Source organism: Meles meles, chromosome 15, assembly GCF_922984935.1.
Source record: "Meles meles chromosome 15, mMelMel3.1 paternal haplotype, whole genome shotgun sequence".
Classification (NCBI taxonomy): domain Eukaryota; kingdom Metazoa; phylum Chordata; class Mammalia; order Carnivora; family Mustelidae; genus Meles; species Meles meles.
The window spans coordinates 44,171,625-44,193,273 of NC_060080.1; positions in this window are offsets into that span (position 1 = coordinate 44,171,625).

The following is a 21,649-nucleotide window of genomic DNA, read 5'->3' on the forward strand; positions in this document are numbered from 1 at the left end:
AAGATTATTGGAACTACTTTTATAAGACTGTATTTGGAGTAGTTTAGAAAAAAAAACAGAAGTCACTCTTTTTTTTTTTTCCATTTTAATTTATTTATTTTTTCAGTGTAACAGTATTCATTGTTTTTGCACAACACCCAGTGCTCCATGCAAAACGTGCCCTCCCTATTACCCACCACCTGTTCCCCCAACCTCCCACCCCTGACCCTTCAAAACCCTCAGGTTGTTTTGAAGTCACTCTTTTTCTTAAACAAACCTTACTTTTGACCTTTGACCCTCAATCTTTGTAACAAGATTAGTTCATAAAACTACTGAGTATAGAAATTTTTTTAAAAAATTTTATTTATTGATTTGAGAGAGACAACAAGTGAGAGAGAGCATAAGCAGCAGGGAGGGCAGTGGGGGCAAGGGGCAGAGGGAAAGGGAGAAGTAGGCTCTCTTCTGAGCATGGAGCCTGATGTAGGGCCTCCCAGGACCCTGGGATCATGACCAGAGCTGAAGGCAGATGCTAAACTGACTGAGCCACTCAGGTGCCCCTAGAAATTTAGAAATTGTTTTCGACAATGGGAATCAATTAAATCATAATCCCAAGGACTCTATTTCCTCTCCTTCCACAAAACAAAGCAAAGCAAAGCAAAGCAAAACAAAACAAAAACCCACAAGCAAAAAAGAAAAGAAAAATCTAGAATAAAAAGAGGTAACACAGAATCAAGATAATCTCTGAATACATATCCCAGGAGAGATTTACATAACATCATTATAATGAATGGTAAATTATGTTAATTTTGATGGAAAAGATCATTTTTTAGATATTAAATTCTCTATCTGTGGAAAATGAAATGTCTCTCTCTTCCTCGCTCTATAGATGTACTTTTTTTTTTTTTAAACTTATTGAGATTCCTTCAGTGTAGGTTCTTCTGGGGGAAATCCATCACTTTTCTGTAGCATTGGTTTTTTCCCCTAAAATTTTTAAAAAGAATTAAAAAAAAATTAAAAAGAAAGAACAATCTTATATTGAAAAGATAAAGATAACCATGAGGGAAAAACAGATTATTATATTACTAATCAGGAGCGAATACCTTTTAAAAATCACTTTAAATTATCAAAATTTAAAGACATTGGAATGTAACTATCAACATTTCTTTTAAAGAGCTCTATAAATGAAGTGAAATAAGAAAAATACTAAATAATCACTCTTTTCAGAATGTTTGATCTATTGTCCCTGTTACTGACTTGAAAAGATGAAACTTCAAGTGACAGAAATTTTTGACTTTATATCAAGAAGAAATTGCATTTTCTTTCCCTGTAAAAGAAAATTGGTTTTATTCCAGTATCCCTTAACATTATGCTTAGGTAAGGTGGACTCCACCTAATGATAAATCATAACTAGTCCTGACTAATGAATGATAGGATTCTGCATGTAGCCACTGGACATAGAAAGAAGGTAGGTAGGAGCTTGTAAGTCCAATTTCCTCCATGATCAGTGAGACAGCATGAAGAGAAACCCTGCATTTTCTTATTACTTTTGGGCATTGTTATGAGGATGTCAACTTGGAGCTTTGATAGCTATGATATGGCTATAAGAAAAAAACCAAAATAAAAATGTACCTTCGCACTTGCTGATCTGTTGAATTGACCAAATCTAAAAACCTGTATTTCCAGAAGTCTTGTTATGCAAGATCATTAATCCTTATTTATTTTTTTAAAGATTTTATTTATTTATTTGACAGACAGAGAGAGATCACAAGTAGGCAGAGAGGTAGGCAGAGAGAGGAGGAAGCAGGCTCCCTGCCGAGCAGAGAGCCCGATTGGGGCTCGATCCCAGGACCCTGGGATCATGACCTGAGCTGAAGGCAGAGGCTTTAACCCACTGAGCCACCCAGGCGCCCCCATTAACCCTTATTTTTAAATACACTTTTAGGCAGGCCTTCTGTCACCTGCAGCAAAGCATATCTTGTGAACTCCAAATGAAATCATTAGCTTTCATCAAATATCTGGCAGCTTAATTGTCTATTACATACACAGGGAGAAAAAAACAACAGTAGAATGGCCCTAGCCCACAAAAAGTTTCTATTTAAGAACCTTCTATTTAAAAAGCTTATATCTTATGTACTTGTTAATGCATTCACTGGCATTATCTCTTACTATAACAATAAAGCTTTAATTAAGTACTGACAATGTGTAAACACTTTGCTGGATGTTATGGGAAATATTCTGATGTCATTGAGTCTCATTAAAAGTCCTCTTTTAATTTTCAAAGGGAAGATATTTATTTGCACTTCAACCATATTCTAAAAATCTATTGTAGTAGAGTATAAAAACAGATTTGATATGATCCTTTAAAATTTGGTAAGGAAACATGACAGGAAGGAGAGTCATAAAGAGGAGAGTTCTTTATCACAATGTCTAATTGTAAGTCAAGAAAAATTAACATAGTCTAATAACGTGAATAGGGATAGAGAAGCAGATCAAAAGAAATGTTATGCATACAATAGTAGCAAGGAGGATAAATATGAAGAAGATCTACTGAGAATATAATCCAAAGGAAAGAAGCAGTTGATTCCCAGTCTCTTATGAGCTCCTAGTTAGTTGGACCAGAAAAGAAATAATGAGTATTGGCAAGAATGCGCAGGAAAGGGAACCTTTGTACATTATTGGTAAGAAAATAAATTAATTCAGTCACTATGAAAAATAGTTTGAAAGTTCCTCAAAAAATTAGAAAGATGACTACTTATACAATCCAGTAATCCCACTCTGTGTATATATCTAAGGGAAATGAAGTCTCTGTCTCAAAGAGATACCTGCACCTTTGTGTTCACTGAAGCATTATTTAAAATAGCCAAGACATGCAAACAACCTAAGTGCCCATCAGTGGATGAATGGATAAAGAAAAGGTGGTTATAAATATATAATGGAATATTATTCTACCAGGAAAAAGGGAAATCACGCTATTTGTACACGTATGGAATGAGGGCATTATGTAAAGTGAAATAAGTCAAATAGTAAAGGACAAATACTATAGGATACCACTTATGTGTGGAATCTCAAAAAAATCCAACTAATAGAAGTGGAGAACAGATTGATGGTTGCCAGAATTTGGGAACAGGGGAGCTAGGGGAAAATTAGTCAAAGTGTACAAATTTCTAGTTATAAGTAAGTCCTGGGGATATAAAGTACAGCATTGTGACTATAGATTACCAATACTGTATTGTATATTTGAAAGTTGTTAAGAGAGAATATCTTAGAAGTTCTCATCACAAGAAAAAATTTGTAACTGTGTTAGGTGATAGATGTTAACTATACTTACTATGTTAATAATTTCATAATATATACCTGTAACAAATCATTATGTTGTATATCTTAAACTAATACAATGTTATATATCAATTTTATGTCTCAATAAAATGTAAAAAACAGGTAAGAAGCAAGACAAAAAAAAGATGTAGAGCTGTAAGAATTTTAATATACCACTGAAAATGTGCATATTTCTATAACCAATATGAAAAACATTTTGTCAATATTCAGTAAACATGAAAAAAGCCATACCCTATAACTCAACAGCTTTTATCCTGGCTTTATAAAAACTCAGGGAATCTCACACATTTGCAAAAATAAGCACATAAAACAATTTCTAACATTTTTGAGGAAAATAAAAAAGAACTTACAAACCAATGCCACATGTTGTTTGTGGGATTTATTTATCTATCTATATTTTTAATGGAGGCACACATGATATTTGATAGTGTCAATATAGCCATCCTTCATTGTTTAAAAATTATAGACCATTATCATATTTTCTTTGTTATTTAATAAAGAACACTGGAATGTAAATTAGTTACATTAAGTAAAACCTTGTCTCATTGAAATTATGTTGAAGTAAATAACCTACATTTTATAAAAGTTATTAGTTGCTACCAAATTCCTGAGACACTGTAAGTACCTCATAGATTACGATACACGAGTGTGTTCAAACAGTAAGACTGAGAACTAGTTTCTGGATGACAGAAACTAGTCAAAATCATCTCAAAAGACTTGGGGGAAAAGAACAAAATGTAACCTGCATTATTAGGTTATGTAGTCCAGAATAAGGGAAGTGAGAGACTACTACTAAATTCAAATCACAATGTAATTATTTATATTTGTTAATTTTATATATATATATTTATATCTAATCAATTATATAATTAGTATTGGATGTTGCAAGGTAAGTGTACTCAAACATTTGTACAAAATATTGAAGTCCTTTAAATGAGGAAAATTAATACAGCTGAGGCCACAGGGGAGATGAGTCTTAATGAGAGCTTATGATTCTATCTTCAATTACAGGAAGCCTGGTGCCCCCGTGGAAGAAGACTTTGAAGTTTGCCCTGTAATTCTGGAGGAGAAAACGAAGACTAATTTGGTAAAATTTCAGGGAGCCATTTCAGTGTAGTATAAAGAAGATATTCTAACAAACAAAGCTGCATAACAATGGAAATGACTGTATACCATAAGGTAATGAATACTAATCTCAAGAAGACTCAAAAGTTTATGTGGTAACATTGCTGTACTTATAGAATGTTTGACTATGTCATCCTTCAGGAATCTTCTACCATGGAATTATATATTTTCATGCAGCTCTGATTTGATAGTGTTAAAAAGTGCTTCATCTGACCCTGGCATGTGACATCTATGGAAAGAATGACTTAACTCTCTCACTTCAGAATGCTCAGCGATAGGAATGGGAAATGTGAATAAACCACCTGTCAGGTTTTTTTTAAAAGATTTTATGTATTTACTTATTTGACAGATAGAGATCACAAGTAGGCAGAGAGTCAGGCAGATAGAGAGGGGGAAGCGTCTCCCCGCTGAGCAGAGAGCATGACGTGGGGCTGGATCCCAGGACCCTGAGATCACGACCTGAGCGGAAGGCAGAGGCTTACCCCACTGAGCCACCATGGTGCCCCTAAACACACCTCTCTTAACTAATTAAGTAACAGGATGTGAAGTTGCCTGTCACAGTTGTTATCACATAAGTAGTAATCAATGAATGTGTTATTGATTGGAATATTTATACCAATTTCATTCATCAGCTGTGTAGTTTAAGTGATTATGGGTGATCAATGGTTATCAGTAATTGCATTAAATATATTTGTTCTGCCCACACCAGTAGATTTGCATTGAAAACTCAAATAGTTTTCTGGAAAACTGAGAAATCAACTCCACCTTCACTTAACCCATATATTTTGCCATGGTACTTGTCATTGCCACAATTCCTCAATTCAATGGAATTTCCTAATGGAACACTAGTTTTCATCGCTGGTGTTGCCAGCAGTTTCTATTATAGGGGGTAAAGGCTATTAATGCAATAGCATATTGTTCAGAAAAATACTGTGGCTACCTATCGGATGAGCTCAAACATATTTTTTTATGTGAATGTATCAGAATTTAGATAATTGTGGGCCTAAGGAAATAATATTCTACTAGGTTTGCAAATAGGCAAACTGTAGGTTAATCAAGCTAAAGGTTTCATGTAATTTCCAAATACTTATTCCAAGCAGGCCACAATCTAAAGTGCCCTTGCCTTGTTTCAGAAGGTTTTAATTCTTGAATCTATCCTAAAAGGAGTGATTATTTGTAAGTGGGATGATCTCTCATTCCTCTCCAATTTCCAGCTCCCAGGCTAAAGTGGTAAGTTGTGATTACCTTTAAAAGGGCTATGGACATTGGGGAGGGGAGGCGAACCATAAGAGACTATGGACTCTGAAAAACAACCTGAGGGTTTTGAAGGGTCAGGGGTGGGAGGTTGGGGGAACAGGTGGTGGGTGATGGGGAGGGCACGTTTTGCATGGAGCACTGGGTGTTGTGCAAAAAGAATGAATACTGTTACGCTGAAAAAATAAATAAAAAGGGAAAAAAAAAAAAAAAAGAAACTCCAAACAACCATCTTCATGGCTTCATGGACTGTGTATTCTCCAACCAGGGGTTATGGTTATGGCTGAGGAAAGCACGCGAATGTAGGCAGAGAAGAAAGATGATTTGCCTATTCATTGCTCCTTCCTCCCAACAGAGTAATTTTCCAAAAATTAAAGTACAAGTGTCTACTGTTCTTCATTATATATGAAAGCATTCACTTAATGGCCTTTTTAATATTTCCCATTAAGATACAAGTTTTTAAAATATGTATTTTGGTTTTTTTAATTAAAACTTAATATTTAGAGCAGTTTTTGTTCACAGCAAAATTGAGGGGAAGGTACAGAGAATTTTTTTACACTCCTTTCTCCCCTGCATGCTCAGCCTCCCCCACCATCAACATCTGCCTTCAGAGTGGTTCGTTTGTTATAATGGATAAACCAACACTGACCATCATAATCACTCAAACTCTATTGATTACATTGAGGTTCACTTCATGTATCTTCTGTGTATTTAGACAAATATATACTGGCATATCTATCATTAGAGTATCATTTAGTGTATTTTCACTGCTCTACAAATCCTCTGTGCTTTACCTATTCATCTCTCCCCCATCTCCACCCTTGGAAACCACTGATCTTTTTTTTTTTTTTTTCGGTGTTCCAAAATTCATTGTTTATGCACCACACCCAGTGCTCCATGCAATACGTGCCCTCCACAATACCCACCACCAGGCTCACCCACTCCCCACTCCCCGCAAACACTCAGTTTGTTTCTCAGAGCCCACAATCTCTCATGGTTTGTCTCCCCCTCCAATTTCCCCCAACTCACTTCTTCTCTTTTATTGTACCCACAGTTTTGCCTTTTCAAGAATGTAATATACTTGGAATCATACAGTATATGCCTTTTCAGATTGGCATCACTTACTTAGTAATATGCCTGTAAGACTTCTCCATGGCTTTTCATGGTTTGATAGCTCATTTCTTTCTAGAACTGAGTAACACTTCATACCCTGGTTAATTTATCTTTTTACCTACTGAAGGACGTATTTGTTGCTTCTAAAATTTAGCAACCATAAATAAAGCTTTTACAAACATCTGTTTGAAGGATTTTGTGTGGACATGAGCTTTCAACTCCTTTGGATAAATGCCAAGGGGTGTGATTGCTGAATGATATGTTAGGAAAGGAAATTTAGTTTTGTAAGAAATTGATAAACTGTCTTCCAAAGTGACAGTACCATTTTGCATTCCCACCAGCGGTGAATGAGAGTTCCTATTGCCCCACATACTTGCCAGTATTCAGTGTTGTCAGTGTTCTGGATTTTGGCCATTGTAGTAGGTATGCAGTGGTTTCTTGTTTTAATTTACATTTTCCTGATGACATATGTTTTGAGCATCTTTTCACATGACTACTAACCATCTGTATATCTTCTTTGGTGAAGAATCTCTTAAAAGTCTTTGGCCCATTTTTTAATTAGTTTATTTACTTATTGTGGAATTTTAAGAGTTTATATATTTTGAACAGCAATCTTTTACCAGTTATGTCTTTTGCATGCAAACATTTTCTCCCAGTCTGTGGCTTGTCTTATCACTCTCTTGACACTGTCTTTCACATTTACAAGTATAAGTCTAGCTTATCAATTATTTCTTTCATAGATTGTTCCTTTGCTGTTATGTCTGAGAAGTCATTACCATACCCAACTTTATCTAGGGTTTTCTCTTATCTGCAGCTTCTAGGAATGTTATAGTTATATGTTTTACATTTAGGCTGTGATCTGTTTTGAGTTAATGTCTGTGGAGGCTGTAATGTTTGTGTCATGATTCACTGTTTTTTTATCTATATACCCAGCTGGTTCCAGTATCATTTGTTGGAACGACTATGTTTGCACTATTGCATTACCTTTGTTCCCTTGTCAAAGATAAGTTGAATATGTTTACATGGATCCAATTCTGGGCTCTCCCTTCTGCTCCATTGTCCATTGTATATAATTTCGTCAGTATCATACTATCTCGATTTCAGTAGCATAAAGCCCATTTTCTCACCGGGTTATTTGTTTTTTTGCTGTTGTGTTATATGACTTTCTTTTGTTTGGATTTTAATTTTTAATCAGATACATGATTTGGAAATATATTCTCCTATTTGTAGATTGACTTTTCATTTTGTTGATTTTTTTCCCTTTGTTGTGCAGAAACTTTTTATTTGATGGGAGTTCCACTTGTTTATTTCTGCTTTTGTTTCCTTGCTTTTGGGGTCATATAAAAAAGATTTCTAAGTCCTGTGTCAAGGAGATTTTTCCCCTATGTTTTTGTCTAGGAATTTAATGATTTTGAGTCTTAAGTCTTTAATCCCATTTAAGTTGATTTTTGTGTATGGATAAGATAAAGATCAGTTTCAAAGTGGCACATAGGAAAAAAAAATATTTCTCAGTAAGACTAAACTGTTATATTTAACCTAATAAAGTACTCTTCCTAACCACTTTTCCATGTTTAATAAAGAACAAGGCAAGGATGATTATTTTGTTTCCATTCCCTTCTTCCTTCACTGGTATAAAACCAAATTCTCTAAGTTATTTATTCAATTTTGATACCATTGTGATTTTTATGGGCTTCAAAAAACTCTCATTTCTGTGCTTTTGAAATCTTAATTTCTAGCACTTGAAGACTTGTCATTCTAGATTTCACGTTTGGCCATATATTTAAAAATGATCATGTTTTGTTCAGAATAGTTAGAGAAAGGGGCCTAAATGGTTTCTGTCCACCTTTGAAAGGGAGACTTAAATGCTGCTTTATTATTATTATTTTTTTAAAGATTGTATTTACTTGAGAGAGAGCCAGAGCGAGAGAGAGAAAGAGAGAGAAAGACCATGAGTGGGTGAGAGGCAGAGGAAGAGAGCCTCCAAGCTCCATCCCGGGACTCCAGGATCATGACCTGAGCCGAAGGCAGAGGCTTTTACCAACCGAGCCACCCAGGCATCCCCTAAATGCCATTTTAAATCAAAAGTTAAGGTAGGTGTTTTATTACACTTACTTCACAGATGATGAAACTAAGGCTCTGAGAGAATTACTGATTTTTCCAGAATTATGTGAATGAGATTTGAATTTATTCTTCAGAGCTAATGTGATGTATAATCTGCAGGGAGCTTTTATATACAAATGTGTTTACATTTCAAAAGGGTACATAAACTGTTAAAAAGAAAATCAAGGGTAAATATAACCAAGGACTATAAAATAAAAATAATAACAGCATTAATGGTAATTCCCCAAATTGAGTTGAGGTAGGAAAATTGCTAAGTTAAACATAAATGCTTCTTTTTCTTAATTTTAGCACAAAAAAAATCAAGGAAAAGATAGTTCTTCATCTTGGAACCAGTGGTATAGCAGTGATTATTTTCTTATTTTATTAATATCTGAGCTTTTTCCAAGGAGATATTGAAACTGCTAAATGATGAGTTAGATAGAAAACCAAAAAATTACTCAGTATTTGGCTTTTGTCTTCTCTGTCAAGTAAAATGACCATTGGACTAAAAACTAGGAGCACAAACACAAATACTGGAAGTAGTTTCCTAAGATGATGTTCATGATGGATCATGATATTTTATGTATGCAATTAGTTTTTTGAATCATTTCAAGTTCCCCAGCAGACAAATTCGACCCTAGAATGAGGAACTAATAAGCAAGATCTCTGAATGGCCATTGGTGACCATTGAGCTGTTATTTTAAATACGAGAATAATATCTGTAAGATTTGGAAATTTCATGACTTTTACAATGGAGACTCAAAATCTCAAAATTAACAAACTGTGAACTGGCTCACTTAATGTTGAACCTGGGCAAGATTCTATAATCAAGTGCCACTAACATATGCTTCAGTTCACTTGAGATCACATTAATCCCATTCATTTCCTTGGGAAAAATAATAGGTCAGTAGAAAATTTAAAAAATCAGGTAGACATAGGGATCAGTAAGGCATTTGATAGTCTTTCTTACAAGATAACTTGAAGCTGCAAAGGAAAGATGATATGCAAAAGCATTTTATTGGATAAAAAATCAATTAAACAGTATTGCCAATGTGAGTTGGATTTTGGTCAACTCGTTGAGTGATTTCTTGTGGCTACCTTAGATCTTACATACAGATTATTATACTTAATCTACTTTTAAAACATGTTAACAATACAGTTGTTGTATTTATCAAAATTATAGATAACATACAACAAATTTAATATTTACATTAGTAAACGGTTTGTGTTGTGTATTTGGAATGGTGATAGACTTCAAAATCATAAAAAGACCACACCACTCTGAATAATGATATTCCATAATGCACATGCTAAAAATAGAGGGCAGGATACAAAGTAGTAGTTCCTTTTCTCTTTTTTTTTTAATTTTATTTATTTATTTTTATTTGTTTATTTACAGCATAACAGTGTTCATTGTTTTGGCATCACACCCAGTGCTCCATGCAGTACGTGCCCTCCCTATTACCCACCACCTGGTTCCTCAACCTCCCACCCCCCCCCACCCCCCACCCCCCCACCCCCCGCCGCCCCTTCAAAACCCTCTGGTTGTTTTTCAGAGTCCATAGTCTCTCATGGTTCATCTCCCCTTCCAAGTAGTTCCTTTTCTAACAAAAATTCATAGATTGATGGAAAATATTCCCCATTATCTGGTAAAAGAATAAAGGAATAAGATGATTGAGTAAAAATCTAAGACATTAATAAGGTAGAAGTCCTTTATGAAAGATAGAAGTGTTTTGCTTTCTAGCTATATATTTCAAATTAATCAAGAGGGACAACACTCAGCTGAGCACCTCCAAGTTTCAGAAAGGGTCAAAGTGGAGCAAGAAATTTCAAGGAGAGAGGATAAATAAGTGTCCAAGTATGAGCAATGCATTATCAATGTGTTTGGGAACCAAATACATTCCTCTTATATTTAGTCATCATAATGAAATTAAGGAGAGTTAAATGTTTACAAAATATGAATTTGGTGAAAATCATCATAAAAATTGCATAAATACTTTGTTTTAATCAAAAGCATACTTTTTGAGGGAAATATCTGGAAATAATTTAAGGTATTTTTAAAATATATTAAGGAGTATTACTAGAAGAAGTATCAGAGGAGAAGCAATTGATTTCTTCTATTGATAAATAATAAAGAATAGAGAAGACATCTAATAGTTGGTGAATAGCTATTATATCGCAGGTACTTTGTTTTATATGCATTTTTTTGTGATTTGTTCCTCAAAACTACTCTATTTTTCTGATTAGGAAACTGAAAGAAAATTTCCAACATTATGTTACTTTCTCAAGGGCATATGACTTGTAAATAGTAGAGGTAGTAACCTTTGAATTTAGGTCTACACTAGGTCTTTCTGTGGACTGGTATGAGCTAGAAAATGATCCAGATTACTCTTCAGTGAGCAAAAGATCCAAACTTCCACCCCTTTGCCCCTCACTGACATATACGTGGGATCAAAAACAAAGGATTGATCAAAAAGTTTGGTAAGCTTTGCCTTTTTTCCCCCCTTAGCTTGGCATCTAAACCCTTACAGGGATTCAGCCCAGCCAGATATCTGAAATTGAATTTAGCAGTGAGGAGGCTCATACTGTTTCTCTAAAAGAGAAAATTAATTTCTGTATTTTATACAATATTTCCATTTTTGTCATTAGATTTCCCTGCATATCTGTGAGAGAGGTTGTAGTCTTCTATATAAACGAATCATTAACTATATTTTTTGCCAAGAATTCAACTAATTAGATGTAGAAGTTGAACTAGAACTTAATTTTATTTTATTTTTTTTAATATTTTATTTATTTAACAGACAGAAATCACAACTAGGCAGAGAGACAGGCAGAGAGAGAGGAGGAAGCAGGCTCCCTGCAGGACAGAGAGCCCGATGTGGGGCTCGATCCCAGGACCCTGGGATCATGACCTGAGCCGAAGGCAGAGGCTTTAACCCACTGAGCCACGCAGGCACCCCTAGAACTTAATTTTAAATATCAGTTGCCTTTCTACTTATATAAATGACAATTACATAAATTCATTTATAATCCATTTTTATAATGTGTTTATGGATTAAATTTTACTATATATTGAAGAAATAGAAAAACAAAAACAAAGCACAGTTTTTGACACAATAAGGCTTAGGGTTGCTCTCCACTTAATTGACACCCAATATATTTCAGACTGGTTTTCTAGCTTATTTGAAATTTGATGTTGTTCTGAGTGGTCTCCTAAGTTACTTTTGTGATCTTGACACCCCTGTCTTCCTCTGAATACTACGTTTTTACGAGCACACAATGGATTCCAAATATTTACTTCTTTCAGGTACACAGCATGTTATTGAAGCCAAAGTTTACTGGATTACTGGGTTCAATACAGGGCAATTTCTTGAATGTTATGATTTTGCCAACAAAAATACTAAATGAGGAGCAAAGAAGAGATACTGCAAAGATGTCAGTGATGGATGAAGTGAAAGACTGCTTTGGAATCAATAGGATAGCTTCCTTAAGATTGCAACACTAACTGTTGCATGAATGTCATGTTAGGGGGGAAAATCTGACAAAATAAATTATATTAGATGTCAATGCAGTGCTAGTATCAGTTTAACATAATGAATAGTTAATTTAGCTTACTCTAAAAATCAAAGGTAGTTATAGAAGACATGAAAAGGTTGTTATTAACAAAAATGAAACAGATTTCTGCCAAGGTGGCATTTAACTAGTTGACCCAGAGGTTACTATATAGAAATATTTCTTTTGAAAGGATTTATAAATAAATGTGGAAACATATAGAAAGGGATGTGATGTTGAAATAAAAAAAATTACCCAGTATGATAGTTTAATGATTTATTCTGGAAAGTAGAAATATACTCTCTCTTGGAACGAATGTTCTTTCACGTACTTCTTGCCCTCTCTTATCTCTCCCTCTTCATACTCCTCTCATGCCTCTAAAAAGGAAAAATGATCACATTATCCACACACAAAAGTACATATTAAGTAGATAATATTACTCTTGTTTTTCAGGTAAGGAAAGTGAATTACAGAAGAATTATTTAATTGACCCATTGTCATGTTTTGAGTAAATATTGAAATGGGGCAGGGTACATGTAAATGTCCTCCTCTTGGTTTGTAAAGGAAAAAAAAAATTACAGACTTATCACAAATTTCAGGATCATGACAGAAATAAGTTTCCTGTGTCTGGAATGCTCTAACACTGAAAATTAGAAGATTCAGAGAAAGAGCAAGGTGGCCTTCAGAATTTTATATGTGATGAATAACAAGTTGTGCATGCATTAGAAAGGAAAGAGAAGTTGCCTAAAGTGGAAAGAGATCTGCTTTTAAAATAGCATATGCTCTCAAACAGATACCAGCTTTAGGCTTTTAAAATAAGATAGAAAGCATGGGAAAAGTAAAAAAGAAAAGGGTAGGGTGGGAGATGAGGGCACCCATCTAGCTATATAACAAGGAAAGAAAAGAAGCAAAACTGAGTTAAGTAGGTTAGAGTTTAAAAACACCTAGCTAAATATGCATGAAAGTGTAGGGTAGTCACATAGAGAAATGAAAGTAGGTCATTAGATAAAATATTGCCAGGCTTTCTGCTGCAGGAAAAGAAATCACATAATGGAACATTTGAAATGCCACTGAAGTCATGACTTTTTCTAGTCAATATTGTGAGGTCATACTCATTGCTTATTTTTGGTGAGTGTGTGAATTTGAAGATAATTTGGGATCATGAATAGAATAATACACCCGTTCATGTGTATAATGTAAACACAATATCAAGTTAATGTAAGTTTAGCCTCTGTGGATCCATACTGAAATTTTCGGGGAACAAGTCAAGGAAAGATCTATAACTGTGCTGTGGAATATGAATTTAATCATCACTTGGGTTCTTGTGAATATAACAGTAGTTAATTGAATTGGCAAGAGTGGACTTCCAAAGATATAGACAGGACTTTTGAAACTGGTTACTTCTGTTCCCTGAGGGAGAGAAAGGCCCTTGATTAATAAAACACCTGACAGTTTATCACATTAAGTTTAGAGAAACACCAAAAGTGAATGATAAATGCCAAATTTCAATTATATACACACTTGGATCCAGACTTTGAATACATCTTGTTTGGCATTACTGGTAGTGAAGGATACAGGAAGACCAGTTAGAAGGCAGCTCCACTCTATATGGCGAGATATAAGATCTATGCCTGAACATAACTGAATAAATAAAAGGAGAAGTTTAACAAATATAATTAAAAAATAAAAACAGAGCTTAGTGATTGATTGGATATGAAAGAAGTTAAATAGAGGCAATAGGTTAGGATATGGTGATGTCAGTCTCGGACAGAAAACACAGGAGTAGGCCTTAGGTAGGATGGAAAAATTATGACGTTCAGTTTGAAGATACTGAATCTGATAGTCCTGTGGAATGTGCAAGTGGAAATACTCATTTTTAAGGGCTGGATATTGAGATTTGACTACTGGTCATTTAAGTCTTTAAAACTTTTTAATGACTTAGCGTTAATTATTTTCCAAAGTTAATTTACTTTCCATGAATCATGCTTTATAGAATTTTGAATTTTATAAATTAGGATAAACACGGAGAACTTGAGTAACTGATCTGGATAATTCCAAGTAATAAAATTTGATTTCTCAATTATTAGAACATAGTTTATTTGTAAATCCAGGAATGTCAAGAAGTTATTGAGCACTAGATTTTCAGAAAGTACATAGAAGAAGGTCTGTGTTTCTAAATCTATCTTTTTTCCAAAAAGATAAAATACACCCTTATGCAAAGTAGAAACCACACACCAGCAATAGAATAACTTTAGTTTGCAACTGTAAACAAAAAACCCAGAAATATCTAAGTTTTGTCTAAGCAGAAAGAGATTGATCAGAGATAACTCCCGTCTTAAAACAGAGAGCCTCATGGGGCATCTGGGTGGTTCAGTCAATTAAGCATCTGACTCTTGGTTTCAGCTCAGGTCATTAGCTCATGTGTCCTGAGATCCTGCTCTTGTCAGCCTCTGCACTCAGCAGGAAGCCTGCTTGAAGATTCTCTCCCTGTACCCCTCCCCTGACTCCTTAGCTTGGAGGCTCCAGAGCTCTCTCTCAAATAAATAAATAAATCATAAGAAAACAACCAGAGAAGGTTGTATTATCTCTGGCATTATCATAGTGCAGGGAAAATTTAATAAACTAGGTTCAGTAAATGAAAAAATGTGAGGCAATAAATTAAGAAAATATCATAAGCTGAGGGACTTACAGTAGAACTCAGAGATATACCAGGTATTAGATTTCTAACCACACCCCTTTTCCATTAAGTTAATTTGCCTTTTGATGAGAATGTTGCTCAGAGGTGACTATAAATGATCTTTGAAATATTTCTTCTCCAATGGGTGATTTATATTTTAAGGAATGATCTAACTTTAGAGACCTTCTTTCCAGGTGTATCTCAGTTCTGGGAGAGACCACGCAGAATGAAGTAAAGTGTTAACCTATCGAATTTAGTCAGATCAGGGTTAAAATTGTTCAACATTTTACTAGGCATTTGATTAAGAGCAAATGTTATAGCATCTTTGAGATGGGGAGTGTGATTTGTAAAATGACAATAATAGTACGTATTTTCCGAGTTCGTGGTAAAAATTAAAATGACAGAACAACATGCATAGCCAAACAAAGTAGTCCTCAAATACTAGCTGTCGATCTAATTTATTTATTTATTTATTTATTTATTTATTTACAGGGGTTAACACTTGTAACTGTAGAAAGAAAAAGATTAATTTCAAAACTCAGTAAGTGGATTTTCCTCCCCTCAGTTCAAGCAGAGCACTTCTGCTTTCACTTTTCCTCAGGGAAGAATGTGACAGTCATGCATATCTTAGAAGGATTCATTTTCAGTGTCTTTATGCCCTTTGTCAGGGGACATAGGCAGTATGCACTTGACTCTAAACATTAATGCTTTGCTCCGAAGTAAAATTTAATTTTAACTGCTTTACGTTTTTAGATTAGAATTGACCAGATTACACTGGATTGGGAAACCCAGAGACTCAGGCTAATGGAGAAGCCATTTGTCAGTTTGAAAAGGAACTCAGGTGACACATAAGGAACTAAGTGTTATGTCTCAGACAGGACCCATGTCACTTCCAAGTATGACTTTTAGTTCTACTCAGGCACTAAATGACCAGGAATACAATCTTGTCATGTTTCTGGAAGACAGAGCCACAAATATTTAGCAAATATAATAAGTAACTACCAGAGTTAGGACTTAATACACACACATTATATGTGTTGAGGACATGTTGCAAAAATTCTGGGTACAGAAAGCATAACTTTCTTTTTCTGTTACTGAAATACATTATCTGTCTCAAGTTCTCATTTTGCCTGCTGGCAAAAAAAAAAAAAATAACCTATTAACTGTAGGAAAATTCTGTCACTTCCAGCATTTCTTAGTCATCCTTAGTCATTAGAGGCTTAAACTGAGCCAAATTAGCATTTTTACCATCTGCAGAGAAAGATAATCAGGGATATGTGGAGTGAGATCATGGAAGCACATATAGTTTGGCATTTACCGATTGGTACCTAAGGTCTGGTTGTTTATTCATCATCTACAAGGTGGTTCTCATAAGATGTACCATGAGATGGTATAGTAGCAGGAAACCAGCCTTTCTCTCTTATGCTAAAATCAATGGGAGAAAATAAGACAGAATTAGATGTGGCCCCCAGAGTGGATGTTATTAGAAGAAACAAGACAGCAATATATAAAAGGCTAACACAGCTTTCATAATAAGTACCAAGAACCAAAAGGATGATTATCAAGATAGAATGCTGGAAAATTTGCTGAGCAAGGAAAGTTTGTAAGCAAGTGCTCTAAGTTAGAGAGATTTCAGTAGAGAAAAGAAAAACCCAAATCTTAGTCTACTCACAACCAACTAAAAAGTCATAACAATAGGTCCATTTGTATTAGATCTAAACTTTAATTAAAAGCTAAAATTTATTAAGTGTTTACTAAGGTTGGTTTCATGCACTTAATGTGCACTGTTGTCTTTAATTCCCATAATTATTTTATGAGGTCAGAATGAAATTTATGTTAAAGATGTGTGATATTTAAAGTAGCTTAGTAACTGAGCGGGTGAATTCTCAAAGAAAGGACTCATGTTTAGATTTTTCTTACTCCAACTGCATGCTCCTAACCACCACACTTATTTTTATTTGCTACTTCTACTTATTTGGCATCATTTTGCAAATATAGCACATTTACATATATTCAAATTTCATCAGTTCATTTTCAGTGAATTTTTAAGGGGCATACTTATAAGACTCCATTGTGACCTAAGTTTGTGTTCCGACTTCCTCTTATAATAGCTATTTTAACATGAACAAATCATTAATTTTTTTGTGTGTCTCTTCTTCCTCATCTATATAATAGAGATAAAACAGAGATTAAATAATTGCCTTGCCAATCTTACAATGCTATTTTGGCTACCAGACTAGCTACTATGTAGAGGACACTTAATAAATATTAAAATTATTACCAGAAGAGGTTTAACATTCCACATGAAAAGAGTGAAATATTAAAAAGATAAAGATTAGCTTATAAAAGCAATGTTCATAAGGTAATTCAGAAGCTACTAGGCACATATGAAGTATCCAAAGCGAAGTATTTAGAAACATATCTTATAATGTTGGACAATAATAATATAATAAAGCAAAACATTAGTGCCAAAGAGTATTTCAAAGATAAATTCACCTTCAAATGGCCAGAGAGAAAAAAAATCTTAACCATCCCCAAGTCCCATAACCTCATGTTAGGTGCCCAATTAATAACTTGAAGAAAATGTCTAAGTAGTCTATTTTCATTACTACAGTGAGTAATCCACTAACTCTGCCTCAGTTTCCTGGATTCAAACAATCATGACAACTTTCCAACTGATATATGAGTAAAAATTTGGGTAACCTAAGGCAACGATGAACAGGAACCTTGAATTTTAAAGCAGTGTCCAGAAGATATCCACTATAGAGGACAAAGACAAACAGAACAAAACTGTAAACCACAGTCAATGTGAGAATTATATTAGGAAATGTTTAAGGCTATACATTGAGAATAACAGACCCATCCTCCTAATTGTAGACACATTTCCTCTTAAATTAACAGATCTGTAAGTAAAGGCACTAAACCACAACTGCAATACTGGATAACTGCAGATATATCAGTTTAGGTGATCTATCACACGCAGGAATGGGAAACAACAAAGTATAAGGTTTTTGCATGTTAATTAGCATAACTCCCCATTTCACACAGTCAATAAAAATTCAAGCCGATTTCCTATATCTGTGCAGGATATGAGAGTAATCATTGTTCACAGTCCAGTTGTGAGTTAGGAGATTCCAACATCAAGGTTTCAGAGAAGAAGAGGAGAGTCTGACTAAATCTATAAGTCTTTCATCATAAATAAATGCTATCAGACCTAATATAACATGTCAGTGAATCAGCAGCTAGGTTTAAAATGTCTTTTGTCAATAGAAGTTGCAAGTACTCAAATAAAAGTCCAAATAGCTTTCTAAATTATTTTATTGATGCACGAGTAACTAGGTTTTGAATATCTACCATCTGTCCAAAATTGTGCTGCTGTTAGTTCCTGCACTGTTTTCCTCTTCACTAATTGCTCAGATCTATACATTCACCCTAATCCCCAAGCAACCTATATATTTCAAATTTATTCTAGTTTGAATGTCAAAGCCAGAGCAGTGTGGTTGACAATAGCCTCAGGTGTGCTCATCATTAGAATTAGCCCACTGATTGTAAACCTGTTTAGTGACAGTGAGTGATCCCAAGGTGCCTGTAGTATCCTAGCTAAAACTTTCCCATTTAATCTGCTCTCACCTACTCCATTATATAAACACTCTAGACTAACTGATTGTGTTTAGATCTGGATCTCACTCTTTTTAACTCATATTTCTCAATCAGCCTAAGCGCCTCAGCCTGTGGGAGTTCCCCTGAAGTTTTGTTAAGCTTTTATTAATACAGTGAGCTGAAACCTATTTCCCATAAGCCACACATTCCTCTCTCAGTCATTGCTCAAGATCATACCTACATTATATCAATTGTCTCAACTCAGGAAGAGAAGATCCCATCTTTGTACTCCTCTGACCTGGTAGAAGAAAGGTATCTTAAATTACATGCAGATGGGAACCCGGAAAGTTATCTATCGTTATCCTTCCATGGAGGATGATAATCTGACACTGACAGTCATTGAGATGTTGACTGAAGTGAAAACTTCCATGATTCATTACTAGGATAGTCACACTGTATATCTCATGTTAATTCTTCTCCAGTAGAGCCTGATATCAGTGGAGTAATTGGTGATAAGGAGTCACCCTATGGAGAGCTCTGAGTATGAGAAAGAATTTGCAATTTATCCGAATAGGAGTTGTTGTTTCCTGAATAGGAGAGATCCACATCAAAGTAGAGTTTTAGTATAGTGACCATACACTGATTCACTCAGAAAAGATCTAATTTTTACTTCTGTCTGGTGTAATGTTTAATTGTGCTGGTTTTTTTTTCCCCAAGATTTTATTTATTTGGTGGAGGGGAGAGAGAGAGAGAGAGAGTGAGCACAAGGAGGGAGCGGGGCAGAAGGAGGAGAGAGAGATCTCAAGTAGATTCTGTGTTGAGTGCAGAGTCCAAAGCAGGGCCAATCCCACAACCCTGAGGTTATGACCTGAGCTGCAACCAAGAGTCAGATACCTGAGCCACCCAGGGGCCTAACTAGTGCTACCTTTCATTCTGAAGAGGTTCCTGATTTGGACAAAAAAATTATTGTCCCCTGTATTTTTATGAAGTTGAAGAACTGAGGTAGTTTAGATTAATGGGCAAAGTGTTCATTGTCTGTAATGCCCTTGAAACAGACTTTGGCCAAAAAGGTAATGTTTGCTCAATATCCTTTACCTAGCATCCCCCGGTCAAACAAACATACTCTTGGTTCACATGCCTCCTCAATTATTCCACCTCTGTTAGGAGAGCTCTTATTGTGTGTGGATGAAAATAGAATGATTTCACACTTCCAATTTGCCTGGAGGTTAATATTCTTTAATTGCTTAAATATTACTCAAAATAGCATTGGTTTTCCCCATAATAATTTTTACCACTTTATTTTTGAAACTTGATATTTAATTATGCTGTACTTACTTTGTTTTCCAGATGCCTTTTGCTTTCCTATCTTAATTATAGTATGAAAGGGGGTGGGGGGAGAAGATAGGTTTGTACCTATCTCCCCGAATAGTTTCAGATATAATTAACCATTAAATCTTTAAACAGTTACTAGGAAATGTGGTGTGTGTACTCAGTTATCCAACCCTCACATTAAAATTTAGATTTAAGTTCCAATAATTCAGAAATCTCTGTATCAGCTTTAAAAACTGTGAAAGGTGCAGTAAAATCTGTTCTAGATATAAAGATAAAGAGACTACACTCTTCCATACCATGGTACAGTATTCCCCCATGAAAGATTACAATACCTCCTAAAATAAGTGGGATAAAAAAGCTCATGGAGATATGCAAAGAATCTGAATCTTGCATTTGGCTGCTCTACCTTAATTGCATCTAAACCCATCAGAGAAGTATAGGCTTATTCTTGAAGCAGTGGACAATAGCAGTGGGCTTATTTATAGGCTATCCCTGGCACAAAGGTGGTTTAAGTACAAAAACAGATACTTAGAGTTTGCCTTGGGTAAGGGACCTCACCTAACAGAGAAAAACATGGTGCAAAGAAATACCTGATTGAGATGGCCTATACTTCTGTGTCCAGGATTATCATTCTATTAGCAGTCAATTACACTTTGAGAAAATCAAAACAAATTAACCTGACCACATATTTATACAAAAGCGGCCCTTATTAGGCATTCTTTTTTTAAGGAAGAGTGCATCAGAAACAAAAAATGGCTTCTGAAAATATCAGTAAGAAAGGTAAGACATCAATTCAAAATGCTAAGAAAAAGCATAGTTTTAAAATTATTTACTACACAAAGAAACAATATACTTAGGAGTTATAATTCCACATAATTCAAATAAATTTATAAGGCAAAAGTTATTTAAAAAATAAGATAAATGACTAAAAACTTAAACAAAATATATGAAGCAATGAAACTCAAGGCATTGGACATCAAGCAGTGGAAAACTATGATCCCTACGAGATCAGGAAAATGAATTTAGTCCTACACTGATTGTAGCTTATTGTCTAAAGAAAATTTCCAAGAGAAGTTCAAGATGAGAAACACACGCAGAATCCATAGTCTCCCCCAAGTTGAGGAAATAGAGATTAGAGTCTAGAGAAGCCAAGGAGACTAGAGTATACAGGGAAGAATAACAGAAAAAGAGAGCTGCATGAAGAGGGAATCCCAGTATCTATGTAGCTCTTACAGTTTCCTGAACTTACAGAATACAGTAACAACTTTTAATGTTCTTTTCTATTGATTCTACCACTATTACTACTTATAGGTTAGTTTCAATTTATGTATTTATTTTCTTAGTATCATGAGTTGTCTTTTCCTGATTCTTTGAATTTCTGGTAATTTCTGATTTTATGGTAGACATGTTTATGTTACCTTGTTGGATGCTGGATATTTTTGTTCTGTAAATTTTACTGAACTTTCTTTTTCAATACAGTAAGTTATATAGAAACCATTTGATCCTTTCAGGACTTGCTTTTAGGTTTGCTGGAAGGGACCAGAACTACATTAATCTAGGTTTAATTTTTTTCCCTGCTCG